Raw genomic sequence first — 16,147 nt, forward strand, 5'->3', positions numbered from 1 at the left:
TAAAAAAATAAAAGTATTCACATCGTTAATCAAAAGGCCAACAATATTAGGAGTAATAACAGGTTCAATATTGGTTAAAAGTTGGCATCAAAATGAAGTGGCATAAAAATATACTGTCAACTATTGCATACAAGTAAAACAATTGTTTACTTCATATTATTTACAATTAACATGACAGTTACCTACATACAAGGTACTATCAAATATCTCACACAAGTAAAATGATTCTCTAATTTATTTTATTTATTAACATGACAGTTATCTGTATATAAGGTACTGCTAGCTATCTCATATAAGAAAAATATTTCTCTACTTGATTCTATTTACTAACAAGATAGTCACCTGTATACAAGGTTGCCTCAGGTTCACACAAAGACCATCAGCATCGTTGATGTAGTGTTCCACAAGTTCCTGCAAGGTACGGAATGTGGTTCGACGAGCAATAAAAAATCCACCTTCATCTAACTGCCTTATACGGTAGTGTTTCACAGTGTCTCCATCCCTCACTAATAATAAAATACAGTGTTAAAAAAGTATTAGAAAATTCTTTAAACCAAATAAGATGTATATATCTTAGTTCTTCTTCAAGCAAAACCAATAAACATATAAAAAATATAAATTTTAACTACCTATATCTAGTTCAATATACTTTAATTCTGTTTAATGTTACTATATAAAAAAATATACTAAATAAAAAGCAAACCCCATCCTAGAAAAACAAAACCAATACCTGTAGTAATTTTATGTAAGCTGTTATTTGTGCCAACCTTATTTCAGCAAAATAATACTTCCCAGGGCAATGATATGTACTGTAATTGTATTTCAGTTTGCACTATGATGGGGGGGGGGATGTAGGATGGGAATTGAACCTCTTATAAAGGCCATGGGCTGGCAAGTACTATCACACTAATATTTTCTGACTAGAAAAATTATATGATCATTGTGATTTAGCTTAAAAATAAACAAAGCATATACACTAGTACTGGAGATGTTTTAAGAGTGAAGGGGACAAGTATAATTATAATCATGCTTCACCACTTAAAAATTGTGTTCACAACCTTACAGTTGGCTTATTCATGTAGTATTTTGACTACTACCACACTTGTTGACCTCCACGTAGCTTGATTAGTTCTGTATTGAGCGAAACGTGTTGTTGGCAGTGGTGGCAGATGTGTGATCGAAATACCATAATACACTCTTCTTTTTCTTAAAAAACTCTAATAAACTGATTAAAGAACATGGAGTTTAAAAAATATATATACAAAAAATAAAAAATACAACAAGTATAGTTAATTTAAACATTACCTGAAAGAGAGAAATCATTCCTGCGGCTTTCACTATCTCTAATTAGGAAAGCACCATGTTCATTTTCAGGAAGTAGTAGTTTTTTTTCTGCTTCTATCCTCTTTATCTTTCCAAAATACCATCTGCAAATGAGCATAGGCTTAATATTCAACAGCTGACATATACAAATAGTACAACAAAGGATATTGTGCACATTCAATATTAAAAAAACATAATATCTACAAGATGTACAAAGAGACAATACAGACAAAATTTTATATAACAGAACTTTTCATTACTTATTTACTGCTCCTACACTGTCCAATGTGCTCCCCACTAGTACAGTGGTACATCAACAGATTTACAATGCTTCAGTCAGGGATTCGATTCCCCACAGTGGGCTCAGCAAATAGCCTGATGTGGCTTTACTATAAGAAAAAACACACACACACACACACTGTCCAGTGACCAGATCCTTTTGGTGCTTTTATTCTCCAAGGGATGCAGAGAGATACAACCATATACTTTTATAACAATTAGTACATGGTTCTGGCCAGTTTGTAAAAATATTCCATCTCCAGAAAGATGCCCTTATTCTCATGGTTCCTCTTTGGTAGAGAACCAAACAAACTGACTGCAATTCACTCATAAATGATTCTCCAGCCAATGTTCTTTCTTGGACATTTTCACTTACAGCATAATTCAATTTACACCAAACCTTTGGCATCTGCTGGAACAATGAAAGCCAGCATGGACTATGGGGCAAACAATCTTGCCTGGTTCCCTTTGTCTTTACTATTTTTGTTTTATTGTTAAAATAGGATTAAACTGGATTTCAAAAAAAAAATTAACTTGGGCTTGGGGCCCAGTACAGTGACCCCGTGCTCCCTTTCTAACATTGGGCCTGGGGATCTGGTACCCAAGCTAGTAAAATCATTCTCTTATGTTCTTCAGTGTCTTTCTAACACCGAAGAGTCCAGCTGTTTCAAGAATGTGTAGGTGACAAAGTGCCTGCAGTTTAAAAAGTGTCAACTGTACTTGTAATTACTGTCCATTGGCATATACCCATTTTTGATGTGTAATAAACCTTTTTACAACCATGCCAAATCCCACTGTGCCCAAAACATCTTTATATGGAACTACTGTTTGCCACATTGATCATTTGTCACCATTCCAGATCTACCAATGAAGTAGCTTAATACACTGTTTTAATCTAAACATCTTTCTTTCACAGGAGTTTTGGATCAAATTAGTTTATAATTTTCTGTGGACATTCTTTCTTGGATTCTGCTCTGTTGTACTTGAAGTTCTTTGTTGTTGTTGTTGTTTTTTATTGAGCATCTTCCTTTTCACAGTGCTTACATAAGTCAGTAATGTTTTGTTCAAGGTGATGCAAAGTGTTAAGTTGTTCTGCTGAAGGGTCTGTAGCCACTACCTTGCTACCAAGTTTTCTGAACTATAGAAATACAAAATCACTTCAGTATCTACATGAAGTGTAAACTATTAACCATAGAACTTGTACTTCTTCCTGTGCAATACCTCCTTTCTGAAATATTCATTGTCTTCCTTTATTGGTCAACGTCATATTGTACTCATAAGAATGTTGTTCCCACTGCAAAATCACTGGCATTTGTACCTGTTTTGAGCAAGTATTTAAGAGTTGGGTCTGCTAATACAAGAATAATGGTTAATTTTTTCTTCAATGTGTTGAATACTTGTTCACAATCAATAGTTTCATGAAATATATTTGATTTCCTATCAATGTTAATAAAATAACTTGTATCTCCAGAATGTATCTGTTAGCTTACTATTTCACTAATTAAACTTCATCAGGAGCAATCGATAATCCACAAGCTTCCTTATCCAGTTGAAATTAAGGTGGGACACTATTATCATTTATACATGGACATGTGTGTAAAAGACTCATATCATGTTAAAATAATATCAAACATACTGAATGTAAATTGTTGGAATAAACTATACTAACAAAAGTAAATCAACAATATTTGTAAATCAACAGGTAATCTATTAAATCATAAGAGTTAGAAGAGGATATGCTACATACACAAAATACATATCCATACTTTTATCTGTAAATATGTTTACATATACCTGTGTTCTACTATACATATTACAATGCAAAACAAATGTATTTCAACTTTTGTGGATTTGTATAAACACCACCAAAATTCAAAACACATTGAAATATTAGAAGCACAATCAATATTCCTACATTACAGACCAACCCTTATGTTTGTTCATTTTTGGCTTATTTTTCTGGATTTTTTAACCTTTCAGTTTATAAAAATATTACTTTCAGATAAGTTCTTAACATCCAATAACATTTGCTTCTTGGGTTCCACATTCTTTAGTTTTATGCTCAGCAATAGCATTGTTAGGACTAATGTTTTAGATGTTATGTATGGTTAGGTATATTTTTCCTATGTACAAAAGCAGCTGCAGTAAGTTAACTCTGTCATCAACATTTTTACAATTCCAGCAACTGTGTAGTCCATATTTAGTAACTATACACCTATTTTTAACATTGTGTTTGTTTTTTTATATGATGAACTTATAAAAGACTTGGATTTTGTACAATTTTAAGTCTAATGTTCTAATAAGTCTCTTCATTGTGTGCTGATTATCATTTATATGCATATCAATCAAGTAAATTGAGCTTTAAGTTTGCTTGCATTACTTCCACAATTCAAGGGAATGTGAATGTTTTGTTTTTGCCTCAAAACCCTTAATTATGTTTTGTGTATGTTCCTGATGATAAGAAATATTTCTTAAAAGCCTTCAGATTTTCTTTCACCTTCTTCCATACGTGTTCTTTATTGTAAACTTTATCATTTCTACATAAGTCACCTTAAATTACACCTTTTTCATGCAAGAAAATGATGTGAATGAAAATGCAAACAAAGGACTTCAGTAGATGACTTGCCAAAAATAACATTAATGATTTCCCATCCCTAACACGAATTATGTTATATAAACATGGTATATTTTTATCTGATATGGCTTAAATAAGTTTTATGAACTGTATATAAGGAATCATGGAAATGATTAAGTAACTATACATTAGCATTCCACACTTCAAATATATCATCTATGGATATATACAGGATTGATGGGTTTAATATATCTCCTCCCATTTACCAAGAATTCAGTGCTTTTAGTTCAAGTATATACATAAATATTACAGCCAAATCTTCTCCTACTTTAGTTACCATAGCTATTCCTTTAACTTGTTCATAAAATTCCCTGTTAAATCTAGTGCACCAGTTACCCAAAACAAACCCCATAGCCCTTTATAATTAATCAGTTGAAGTATTCAAAATATTTCAAAATTCTCCATTTTACTTCAGCATTGTCAAAACAAAATTCACATCTTATTCACTGGTTCTGCCTTAAGACAATCTCATCACCACCTAATCTACTTGAAATTGCAGATTTCAGTTCTGTATCAAGTAACAACTTTGTTGCATCATGTAAATTAATGTTATCTTTTATGGTTCTGTTTCTTCCTTTGAGAAATTTACATCCCTAATATTAAGTACACTGATTTGATTATGAGCATTTGTTAATTACAGTTACAAGTTTATGTTCAAGAATTTTTGTCTCATTCTTCTTTCTGTCTAAGTTACTGAAAACACTTTGTTTCTCAACCTCATATTTAAAGTCCACTTTATAAATGTTTTGAGATGTTGCAAATTTCCCATGTTTATTTTACTTTTACATGCAGCTTATGAGATCATTTCTTAAACAACATGAAAAAACACTTTTCCAATCTGTTGATAAGTGTGGTGTTATTTTTAAAGATTTTTGGTAATTTAATCATGTTTTTATTCCTACTGGAATCAGGGCATATATCATACAGTCAAGAAGCAATCATAATTGTGTTTTTAGTCTCATTACGTTTTAAAGACTTTTCTAGGAAAATGGTACAAGCAATGTTTGTTAAAAATTGGTCTAGTAATTCATCAGATAGAAATATACAAAATACATAATCAAATCTCAACCATTGTGTCACTGCCTAAAGGAAACATGCCAAGTTTGCTAACAGTTGGTTTAGTTATAAGCAAACAAAATACACAGAGAATAGACTGCTCACTCCAAGTCAAATGCCAACTGGCATGGAGCTGAGCCTTCATTAAATAAAGGGCTGCAGTCCATGTATGGGACAGGCTCAGCCTTAACAGTACCAGAGCAGACAGAATTGATTTCAGTATCAGCAAACTAGTTCCCATGAATACCAACATAGCCTAGTGTCCAGAAAAACTGAATAGAAGTAGATGGTAAAAAGAAATGGACCAGTCCATTTTGAATATCAATTAGAAGATGGTGAGTAGAGAGCTAAGCAAGTCAGTATAAATAGTACAATTCATGTACTGCATAGCTTCTACATGATCCAGGGCAAGAGAAATGGTGTACAGTTCAGCAGTGAACAGAGAAACTATAAAGGGGATCTTGTGCAACCACCAAACCACAGCAAACCATGATAGAGCCCACAGAGTCATCTGATTTTGAACCATCTGGTGAATGGGGTCAACATCTTCAAGGTCAAGGTCCTGGCAGAGCCATAGACTAGAGAACAATAATCCAGTTTTGATCAAATGAAAGCACAATAGACCTTTAGCATAGAGCATCAATCTGATCCCCAAGAGATGGAAGAGAGGACATGGAGGATGTTCAGTGCCCTTGTACACTTGATGTGTGGAATAAAAGGCAGCTTATGACCAAATACAAGCCCAAGAACTATGCCTCCAAGGATCCAAGGAAGCACAACTTCACCAAGATGAAGCTTAGGATTGGGGTGAATACCCCATTAGTGGCAAAAGCTCATGCAAACAGTTTTAGAAAGAGGAAAGGTAAAACCTTTTTCTTGTTCCATTTCAGTAAATGATTTTGGGGAGTTTGTAGATGCTGCACAATAAACCCTATGCTTGAGGACTGACACAAGATGCAGAAATTGTTGACATAAGAGTCACTTTGCAATTGTAGAAGGGAGATGTCCACTGATAGCATTAATCTTTATAATGAAAAGTGTGACACTCAAGACACAGCCTTGAGGGACTCCTAGTTCCTGTGGGAAAGAATAGGAAAGTGTTGAACCCACATGGACTTGGATTTGCTGTTCCATTAAAAAATCTTTAATAAAAATGAGCAAATGACCACATAACTCACATAAATGGAGGTCTCGCAAAATGCCATACCTCCATGTAGTATCATAAATCTTCTCAAGGTAAAAACATACAAAAACAAGATGTTGCCATGTGAGAAAAGCTTCCCTGATTGACATTTCAAGTCAAGTCAGATGGTCCATGGTGAAGTACTGTCATTGTAACCCACACTGGGTGGGTGGGAGGAGGTTGTTTGATTTGAGGAACCACACAAGATGAGTATTAACTATCAGAGACAGCTCAAAACAATTGGATGGTAGTTTGAAAGAATCTTGGGATCCTTCACAGACTTAGAAAAAAGGAAGACAATAGCCTTGTGCCAAGCATTAGGAAAAGCATTCTTCTGCCAGATCTGTTTGAAAACAACCAAAAAAATAGCAAGAGAGGCAGAAGAGAGATGACACAGCATCTCATAGTGAATATCATCAGGTCAAACCAATATACTACCAGACCAATGAAGAGAAACTTGAGTTCCACCAGTGTAAAGGAGCAATTATAGTCATAGAGGCAATCAGCTCGAAAGGAAAGAGGCAGTTACTCTGCCCAAGTCTTGATGGCTAAGAAGGTGGGGGATGAAACAGAACTACTACATACCTGGCAAAATCTCTTGCCAAGAGTACTGCAATGCTTTGGGCATCAGCAACTTCCTGGTCATCTGAGACCAAGATTGAAAGGGGGACAGACCTTCTGAATCTTGTCTCATACACTATTGGAACTGGTGGAAGAAGAAATGTTGGTTGTCAACTTAGTCCAAGATTCCTTCTGGCTTTGGCACCCTATCTGCCAAGCATATGCACAGCTCACTGAGAAGTGATGTGGTTTGAAAGTGTGGGATACCTATGAAAGGTAACCCAGGCCCATTTTTGAGCCTTCTGTGTCATGTGGCAGACAGGATTCCACCACGGAAGGATACCATGGAAAATGGTTCAAGTTTTAGGAAAACACTGAGTATCTGCCTAGATAATACAATCAATCACTGCTACCATGCAGTCATGAATGGCTTACAGGTAATGGCAGGATCAAGTCCTGAGAGAACAGTGAAAGAAGGCCAGTTGGCCTGGTCCAGCTTCCACCAAGACATGCAGGTTGGTTGGCATCAACCACAGCCAGTCTCCCTCAAAATTATAGGAAAATGATCACTGCCCTGTGCATCACTCTCAACCCTCCAAGAAAAGTATTAGAAAATTGAAGAGGAGCAGATAGAGAGATCAATAGCAGTAAAAGATTGACTAGGTACTTCAAAATAAGTATAAGAACTAGTATTGAAGATAAAAGGTTGTGATGTGAGAGCATACACTCTACAGAATGACCCCTCCCATCAATATCAGCACCATCTCCAGAAGGAATAATGTCCATTACAGTCCTTCAGGATTAAAATGGAAACAGCAACTATTCAATCAAGGTCTGATTGATTATAGGTTTTTCCAGGAAACAGGAAAAGGAGAAAAAAATTGGTATGACCCAAGGAAACATGGATGGATACAGCCTCCAAGGGTATATTCAGTGGCAAAGACAAAGTGGGCACATGCTGGTCAATCAGCAGTGGCACCCCCTCTATGGACTCATTCATCACACAACCTGTCATTTCTGTACATGAAAACTGCCAAAAAGTGACTGCAAAGGCAGCTTTCAGAAACATTTCCTGTAAGGAGAGACACAGGATGATAAGAATCAATCAAATCCTTAATGTCATCTATATTCAAGCAGAAACCATGACAGTTTCACTGTATCAATGTGGCCATTTTCATTTAGGTAAAGAACCTTTTGGTTTATGAACACATCATTTTTCCTTACTGGAAGGAGGTCTTTTGACCTCAATGGGTAAAATCCTATGGAACAAGTAGACAGGTCTCTGTGAATAGATGTAGAGTGCACTGACTGAGGTTGAGAATAAATAATCATTTGACACCTTGGGACTGGAGAATATGGGCCCAAGCATAAGACAGAAGCTTGGGCCAAAGGAAGTGGATATAAGCAGTCACAGAAAGGATTGTGGAGACATAGACTGAAGTAGACTTTGACTCATCTGCTCCCTTAACTAGGGAGGTCAAAACACCCTTCATAAGGTTGGAGAAGAACTCTGTTGGAAGCACAGAAAGATCTGTCTGCATTCCCACTGCAGCAGTTGAAATGGAATGCAGCAGCATATGACCAAGATGGAGTGGAGGACAGTAATTTTTGAGCCTCAAGCTATGAAATATTTTTAATTGTCTTCAAAAGTTGCACCTCTTTCTCTTCCACCCATTTAAAGTAAGATTAAAAGTATGAGGGGTATGAACCACTACAGTTAACACATTGTAATTCCAGTTTGCACCCACAGGCATCATGGTCTTTACCACCACAATGAGCACACACTAAAGATACATGACAAGAGGTCTTTGAATGTCTGAATCACTGGCACTGGAAATGTTGGAGAGGGTTGGGAATATATGGCCTTACCTTACAATTTAAGTATCCTGCCTTGATAGTGGCAGGTGGTCATGGCAATTTAAGTGTCAAAATAATTACGTGTAGGTAACATTATTCTATCCTTCCAAATGCTGATATGGGCACTGTAGAAACACCTTGGCTGGAAAAACAGCTTGAATCTTTGATTCAGGAATATTCTTTAAATCCCTCTCAACTGTAACTCCTTTGGAAGAATTCAAAGATGCACGAAGAGTAACTTTACTGGGTATATTCCCAATAGCCTTCAACTTCAAGAAGAGTTTAGTGTGTTGTGGTGAAGATGTTTCCACTTAAATATCTCCTGAGTGCAGCTTCCTTACTGACTTGGGGGAGCCAGCAAGCCCCTCTAATCCCTTTTGAATGAAAAAGGGAAACATCTGTCTTAAGTATTTTTCAGATAATGAATGCAGAATAAGAAACCGAGGTGCTGAGTTAGACTATGATAGTGACTGTTGAACAGAATTGTTCATATGTGATCCTTTTCCAATAATCTGTTGTTGTTTTTTTCAATTTTTTTCAGTTTTATTTTCTTTTACATGGATGGGGTTATCTATAACAAAGTAAGTACATTTCAGTACTACCTGTCCCCACTAAGGATGCACTGCAGTGCCAAAGAAGGACATTACAGCAGCACCAAGGTTTTGTGAGCACTGTACCCAAGCACCAGCATCACATAATGTCCACAACACCCACTGAGAATATCTAACACTGATACTCACTTGACCCAAGCCCAACAGGACCAGCTAATTGACATGTTTGGTTTGGATCCCTCAACCACCAGGATCCACATATGGCAAACATGTGGGTGAATGTTCATATCCCAGAAAGGTACACTGAAAACAGCTGATGAGTATTATTTATATTAACAAATGGATATAAGGTAGCGATGGACTAAGAATGCTACAACAGGATTTCTATTTTCTTAACATTTCGACTACGAGCCTTCTTCAGGAGTGTGTGACACCACAGTGCCTTATCCTAGTTAACACATTAATAGCTGGTTCTTGGACTACTCTAATCAACTAGTAGGACAGTCACTCTCATAATGCACTCATTGTTACAATGTGTAAAAAGCATTTTTTTTCAAATAGACATAAACAATGGGCATTTTGATTAACAGACTACCATTAACTATGAAGCCACATCTGGCCTATCAATGTACTAAATCACACATCTACATGGAAAGATTGAATAACTTGTTTATTTAAATGTCAGAATATTTATAAGAAATTATTCTACAAAGTGATGAATACATTATATAAAAACTATTTTAAATACACAAATAAGCAAGACACATGAAAGCCACAATCTATATAAAATTGCAGTACAACAGAATGTATGAGAATTATAATTTTATATTGTTCATTTTCAAGTTGGTAGCATGATGTCATTGAAAACATAATTTTTGGGAAGTGTATGTAACATCCCTCTCCAAGAAAAATTTTTCCTACATTCAGATGATTAAAATTATAGATTTACAATTTCTGAGATAGGACTATCCCCTGTACTTAATGGCATTGGGAAACAAAAGATTATGAATCAACTTGGGATACCAGGAACATCCAGGAGAGTTGCAAAACAAAACATATCTTCAGTACTAAGCAAAGTAAAAAAGCCTTCTAATATGTAAAAATACACTACTACAAAGTTTAGTGGCAAAAACCATCAACTCAGCTGAGGCAACAGTATCCAACATAATCAAGAACGATCTCCATCTGGAAAAGTGACACCAGCATAAATAAGTTGATTCCATGATCTATCTGTTCAGTCTTCCCAAGTCTCAAGTTGCTGAAGAATGAAATGGGTATTTATGCTACTTCACATGAAAATACACCAGTGAAATTGCCAGATGCACCACCTATATATTTCTGTGCAATCCTTGAAATGGATACTCAGAAACATCATCCTTATACTTTATTATGGATTATGAAAAGCAGGCAGGGAGAACTGTGTGCTTTGGACATGACAACATTACTATGGAGACTTTTGCAGTGAAAGCTAAGTTGAAAGACTATTGTGAAGGTGCACAGTTTTTAGACAAAGCACGATCAGAAGGGGGGTAGCACAGACACCATGAAATCCTTTTAATATAAAACTCTCAACCTTTGTATGAATACACAAGCACATTTATTTTCAAAAGGAATAAATGTGTTGCTATTAGGAACAGTGACAATGAACTAATATAAATTGATCTATTTCCCTATCAAATATTTATTTCAACAAAAACGTTGCTGTAAGATTAACTGTATAATCCATAAGCCCTTTCAACTGGGTGTGACGCTTTGTGCTCAACACAAACGACAGGTATGTAGTACCCACTCGCAGGGGATATTAAACTGATTGTCAAAGTACACTGGGTTGTCGCATACAACAATATACATATATCAATTCGTCACAACGATCTTCCTTTTAAAATCCTAAAAATGGCAGAATGTTGTGGAGCTTTAAAGAAGCTTTTAAAAATTGAAGAAAAGCAAGTTAAGAAACCAGCACGATTCGATTACAGTAAAGATTTGTACGATATAAGGAATGAAAAGGTGTTTTATTGTACTTATATACACACGTATCTTGTTCGTTGAATTTTCCGTAAAGCTATAAAAGGCTATTTATGCTAGCTATCCTTCATTTTGAACTGACAGGCTAGAGGGAAGACAGCGAATCAATAACGTCCATCACTAACTCTGGAAGTACCTTTATTAGTCCGAGTAATGTAACTGTCACTTTTGTAATGTATTCGGGGCTCAAACTGCGGAGCAAGATTTAGTTTTTACGGCAAAGAGTCGTTAACCACGGACTCCGAGACCCACAGTACGCTAATAATTGGAAAGCGCTCCCTCCCTCACAGTATCTTGATAGCTACAACACATGTGAAGCATTATATGTTTCTTATATCCACTCAACTTCCTTCTCGACGTTTTGTAAACTAGAGAAATTGTTTGGAAGATAATCGTGTTTTAAAACATAAAAAACTCCTATTTACATTAAATATTTATGAATATGCAATATCAACAATAAAACACTGCACAAACAACTGTTTCGGTGTTTAGCATTCATCACATCAATGATCATCCCACAGCCTAGATAACCCCTTCATATTTTTAGGTCATGCTTCGTAAAGTTCTCCAAATGCACATTTTTATTAAAATGGATTTTCTAATACACAATAACTAACTTTAGTGAATAAAATTAACAGAAACATATTATAGTAAATTCATGTTTTCTTTTTACACGATCTGTAATACAAAACATTTTTTGTTTGTTTTTGAATTTCGTGCAAAGCTGCACGAGGACTATTCTGCGCTAACCGTCACTAATTTAGCAGTGTAAGACTAGAGGGAAGGCAGCTAGTCATCACTACCAACCGCCAATTCCTGGGCTACTCTTTTACCAACGAATAGTGGGATTGACCATCACTTTATAACGCCCCCACGGCTGAAAGAGCGAGCATGTTTGGTGCGACTGGGATTCGAACCCGCGACCGTCAGATTACGAGTCGAACGCCTTAATCCACCTGGCCACTACAAAAAAAAAAGCCATAAAGGTTTGCTGATCGTAGTTGGTGTTGAAATAAGGAATTCTAATACGCAATTTTGCTCCAAGTCTCCAGGAACCTCTGAACCGCCCAGAAGGTACATCACCAATATACTGATTAAAACTGTTTCCAGCACTAACTAATTCTACGTGTGTGAAGATATTCGTAACCATGCCAACATTTTGTTAACTGGACAGAGATCAAGAATTTTGCTTTTCGACAATACTTGTTAAAAATATATATTTCACCGCGTAAGAATTCCATTTCTATTTGTTTGTATCGTGAAAAAAACAACAATTAAATTATGCAAAAAAATAATAATGTAAACAAAGATAATTCATCTTTTTACACATGAAAACGTTTTACGTTTAGACATACAGAAAAAAAAATCCATTATTTACCCTAAGTTATATTTGCAGCAATCATTTTTATCACAGTTTTATCATCATCTAAATCTTAAAAATATCTCCTAACGTAGCAATTATACTTACGCATTCCACTATTACGAAATTTCTTTCTTCCTCGTTGTTTTTATATTAGTTAATCCAGTCATGAGATTTACAAAACTGAGATTTCTGGCAAGCTGCAGAGACCCCTTTTTCTTGCAGTTCCTGGATCAAATTGCCCCTTTTACATTCCCTACACCCCACCGCCATTTTTGTGCTTCCCTGCGTTAGCTCTACATTTTATCATGCCATGCAAGGTTACTGAATAACTTCAAATCAAAAACAGACCGGTAAGATACCACAAACTAAATCTAGTGATAATTGTTGTCACAAGATACTGGATATGTAAAGGTCGTGTTATAAAAATATCGGTTTGAGGGCTACTGGCAAATACAAGTTTTATCGTATTAATTCATAAGCGAAACAATTTCTATTCCGACGTTCTTTTATTTCAGATATATTACGTATATTGATTATTCTCACTTATCGGTTGGTTCTCAAGTCTGGCATTTTCATCTTTCGTATACTGAACCACGAACTTCACCATTTTTTCAGGAAACAAAAACACACACAATCATCACAATCCACTTGTGTTGTTTAATTACACAACTTTATTTTCCACAGGTAGGCATCAAAAATTGGAATAATAATCAACTACAACTTAGAAACAGAAATTAGACTATCTAACTTCCTATATTTGGAAAACAAGTTTCTTTCATTTCTGTATATTGCGAAACTCTAAATCCACGTAACAGTATCCATGGTAACCGCCACTGATATGTGATCCCAGAGCATGCAATCCGACATTTCAAACAATCAATAATTTCCTTGCCTCAGTAACACCTGAGATAAAGGAGAATATTCCCTACCAGATTGTTTTAGGAAAAAATACTGTGAAGAGCCTCTAGAAACTCACGTCACTATTGAGAAGATATCTAACTGGTTATTTCTTGGTGTCGCTGTAGATATTTTAAATCAGTCTAAATACTGAACTTACATACGTTACTGTAAAAGTTTGTGATTTGCGTTTTCATAGGTTAATTTAGAAGTGACAGAACTCTATACAAATTACTTAAGAGTATATTTAAGAGAAACATTAAATTTCATATTAATAACGGAAGGTGGATCATGTATTTTAGTCTTCAAACAAATGTAAGAAGTATTGTAGATTTTATCTAAAATATATATTTATCTCTTTTATTGGTAACAGTGTGTCTTAGAGCTGAAAACTGAAAATCGAAATCCATTTTTTGTAAATCAATATTTCACAATGTTCCAGTTCTTATTCGTCTAATATTCTAAGTGTATATACGGTTACCGGTTTCTAACTCAGTTTATTACAATAAAACTCGTTCGTAATCAGAAAATTGTATTTGGAAAGAGGGTAAGAACAGCAACTTGCACAAGTGATTAGTTTCAAAATTAAACGATTAATTCACATTAATTACCTCTAAAAATCAGTTTTGGTTAGCGTTTAATACTGGACAAAAATCTTCCTGTTTTCATATTACTATAAAAATAAACGTAACTTCTTAATATATAAGCGCAAATGAAACAAAACCTACTCCTTACATCTTCAGTATTGAGTGCTAAACTCGCAAATGAAGCTGGTGAAGCATTGGAAATCACTAGGCCTAAACTTTATCCTTCCCTCCTATACACAAAGACAAATATACAAACACATGCTTCTTAATTTGTCCATTTATGGATTTAAATCTAACAAGGACAAATTGAGAGGAATAAAGAAAAAATATGCAATTAACATAATTTTTAGGGCTATTGGTTTTGAATGGTCCGACAGCTTTTGGCATTTAATTAAGTCAACACTTTTAAAGTACTACAACTGTATGTACAATTGGCGTTGATGAGTCCTGACACTGAAGAAAACGTCTCTTGGATACCAACTGGAGAAAAATATAGATATTAATGCTGTTTTTACACGCCTATATTTTAAATCAAATATACTGTGTATGTTTTTATAGCAAAGCCACATTCGTCTATCTGCTGAGTCCACCGAGGGGAATGGAACCCCTGATTTTAGTGTTGTAGAATCAAAGAAAGACAAATTAGATGTTGTTTGCTTTAAGTCCCTGTCTGCTTTATCACAATTTTTCTATACTGTCATTTTGTAAACTATTAGTTCGTTTCATATGAAATAGCTGATTGCATTGTTAAAAATACGGCAATTTAATTTTCACCTAACACTAAATATGTTAATCAAAATATGCTCCATTCGCTGCAGTGGCTTTTCTCCCAACGAGATATTAATGAAAATATCCTGTCTCTATAAAACTCCATTGTTTTGGAGACAATAAACTCTTCAAAGGCTTCGACAATAGTCTCCTGATTTCTAAATGTTTTGTTTCGGAAAAAAACATCTCCAAGTGTTGGAAAATATGATAATCAGTTAGATATATATAGATCAGGTGAGTATGGTGGATGCTCCAAAATTTCATATTTCAATTCTCTCAGTTTTAAATTGGTGATTTGTGAGATATGGGGTCCGGTGTTATCTTGCAGCAGAATCGATCCATGCCTGTTCACTAACGATGTCTGTCTGATGGTTAATTTTTGATACATTTTATCAATTTTTTGGCAGTAATATCGTGCTGTAATTGTTTCACCTAGTTGCAGAAAAGAGTAATGGATAATTCCTTCTGTAGACCACTATACTGTCACCATAACATTTTCTGGGTGTAAAGGCGGTTTCGGTGCATATATTGGAGATTCACCTGCATCTAACCATTGTTCTGATCTCTTCCGGTTGTCATATAGGATTCACTTCTCGTCGCAGGTAACGATTCGCTTCAAGAATGATTCACTCTGCCCCTAACCAGTTTCTGCCCTTTTATCAATTTGTACGGTACCAATTTTCCAATTTTTTAACCTTTTCGACTGCAGCCAGGTAATGAGAAACAGTTTCACTGGTAACTTCTAAGTCTGCTGCAACTGCCGGAACTGTCGTTTGTGAGTTAGTTTCCACAATAGCTCTTAATCTGTCTCATTCACAACAGATTGAGGCTTTCCTCGGCATTCATTCTCGAGGTTCATATCACCAAAACGAAATTTCTGGAACCAACGCCGAATAGTCCGTTGAGAAATACTCTCTTGTCCAAATGCCAAATTGATGTTTTTAGCGGCCTCGGCTGAATTTTCTCCCAATTTGAACTCATACAAAAGTGTAATATCAATTCTTTTAAGGACACCATCTTGTATAGGGTTCCAAAGAAACACAAAAACAATTATAACTTGGC

The 16,147-nt window shown here is 35.3% G+C and overlaps 1 pseudogene across 1 annotated transcript in view; it reads right to left on the reverse strand.

The window, feature by feature from the left end:
• Positions 1-16,147, reverse strand: part of LOC143235482 (tyrosine-protein kinase Src42A-like) — a 37,577-nt pseudogene that overhangs the window by 10,491 nt on the left and 10,939 nt on the right. The window contains exons 2-3 of the transcript XR_013019214.1: positions 1,306-1,427; positions 343-506 (exon numbers count right to left, since the gene is read on the reverse strand). The product of XR_013019214.1 is annotated as a tyrosine-protein kinase Src42A-like (transcript). The remainder of the gene's footprint in view (positions 1-342; positions 507-1,305; positions 1,428-16,147) is intronic.

The sequence above is a fragment of the Tachypleus tridentatus genome, chromosome 12 (assembly GCF_004210375.1).
Source record: "Tachypleus tridentatus isolate NWPU-2018 chromosome 12, ASM421037v1, whole genome shotgun sequence".
NCBI lineage: Eukaryota > Metazoa > Arthropoda > Merostomata > Xiphosura > Limulidae > Tachypleus > Tachypleus tridentatus.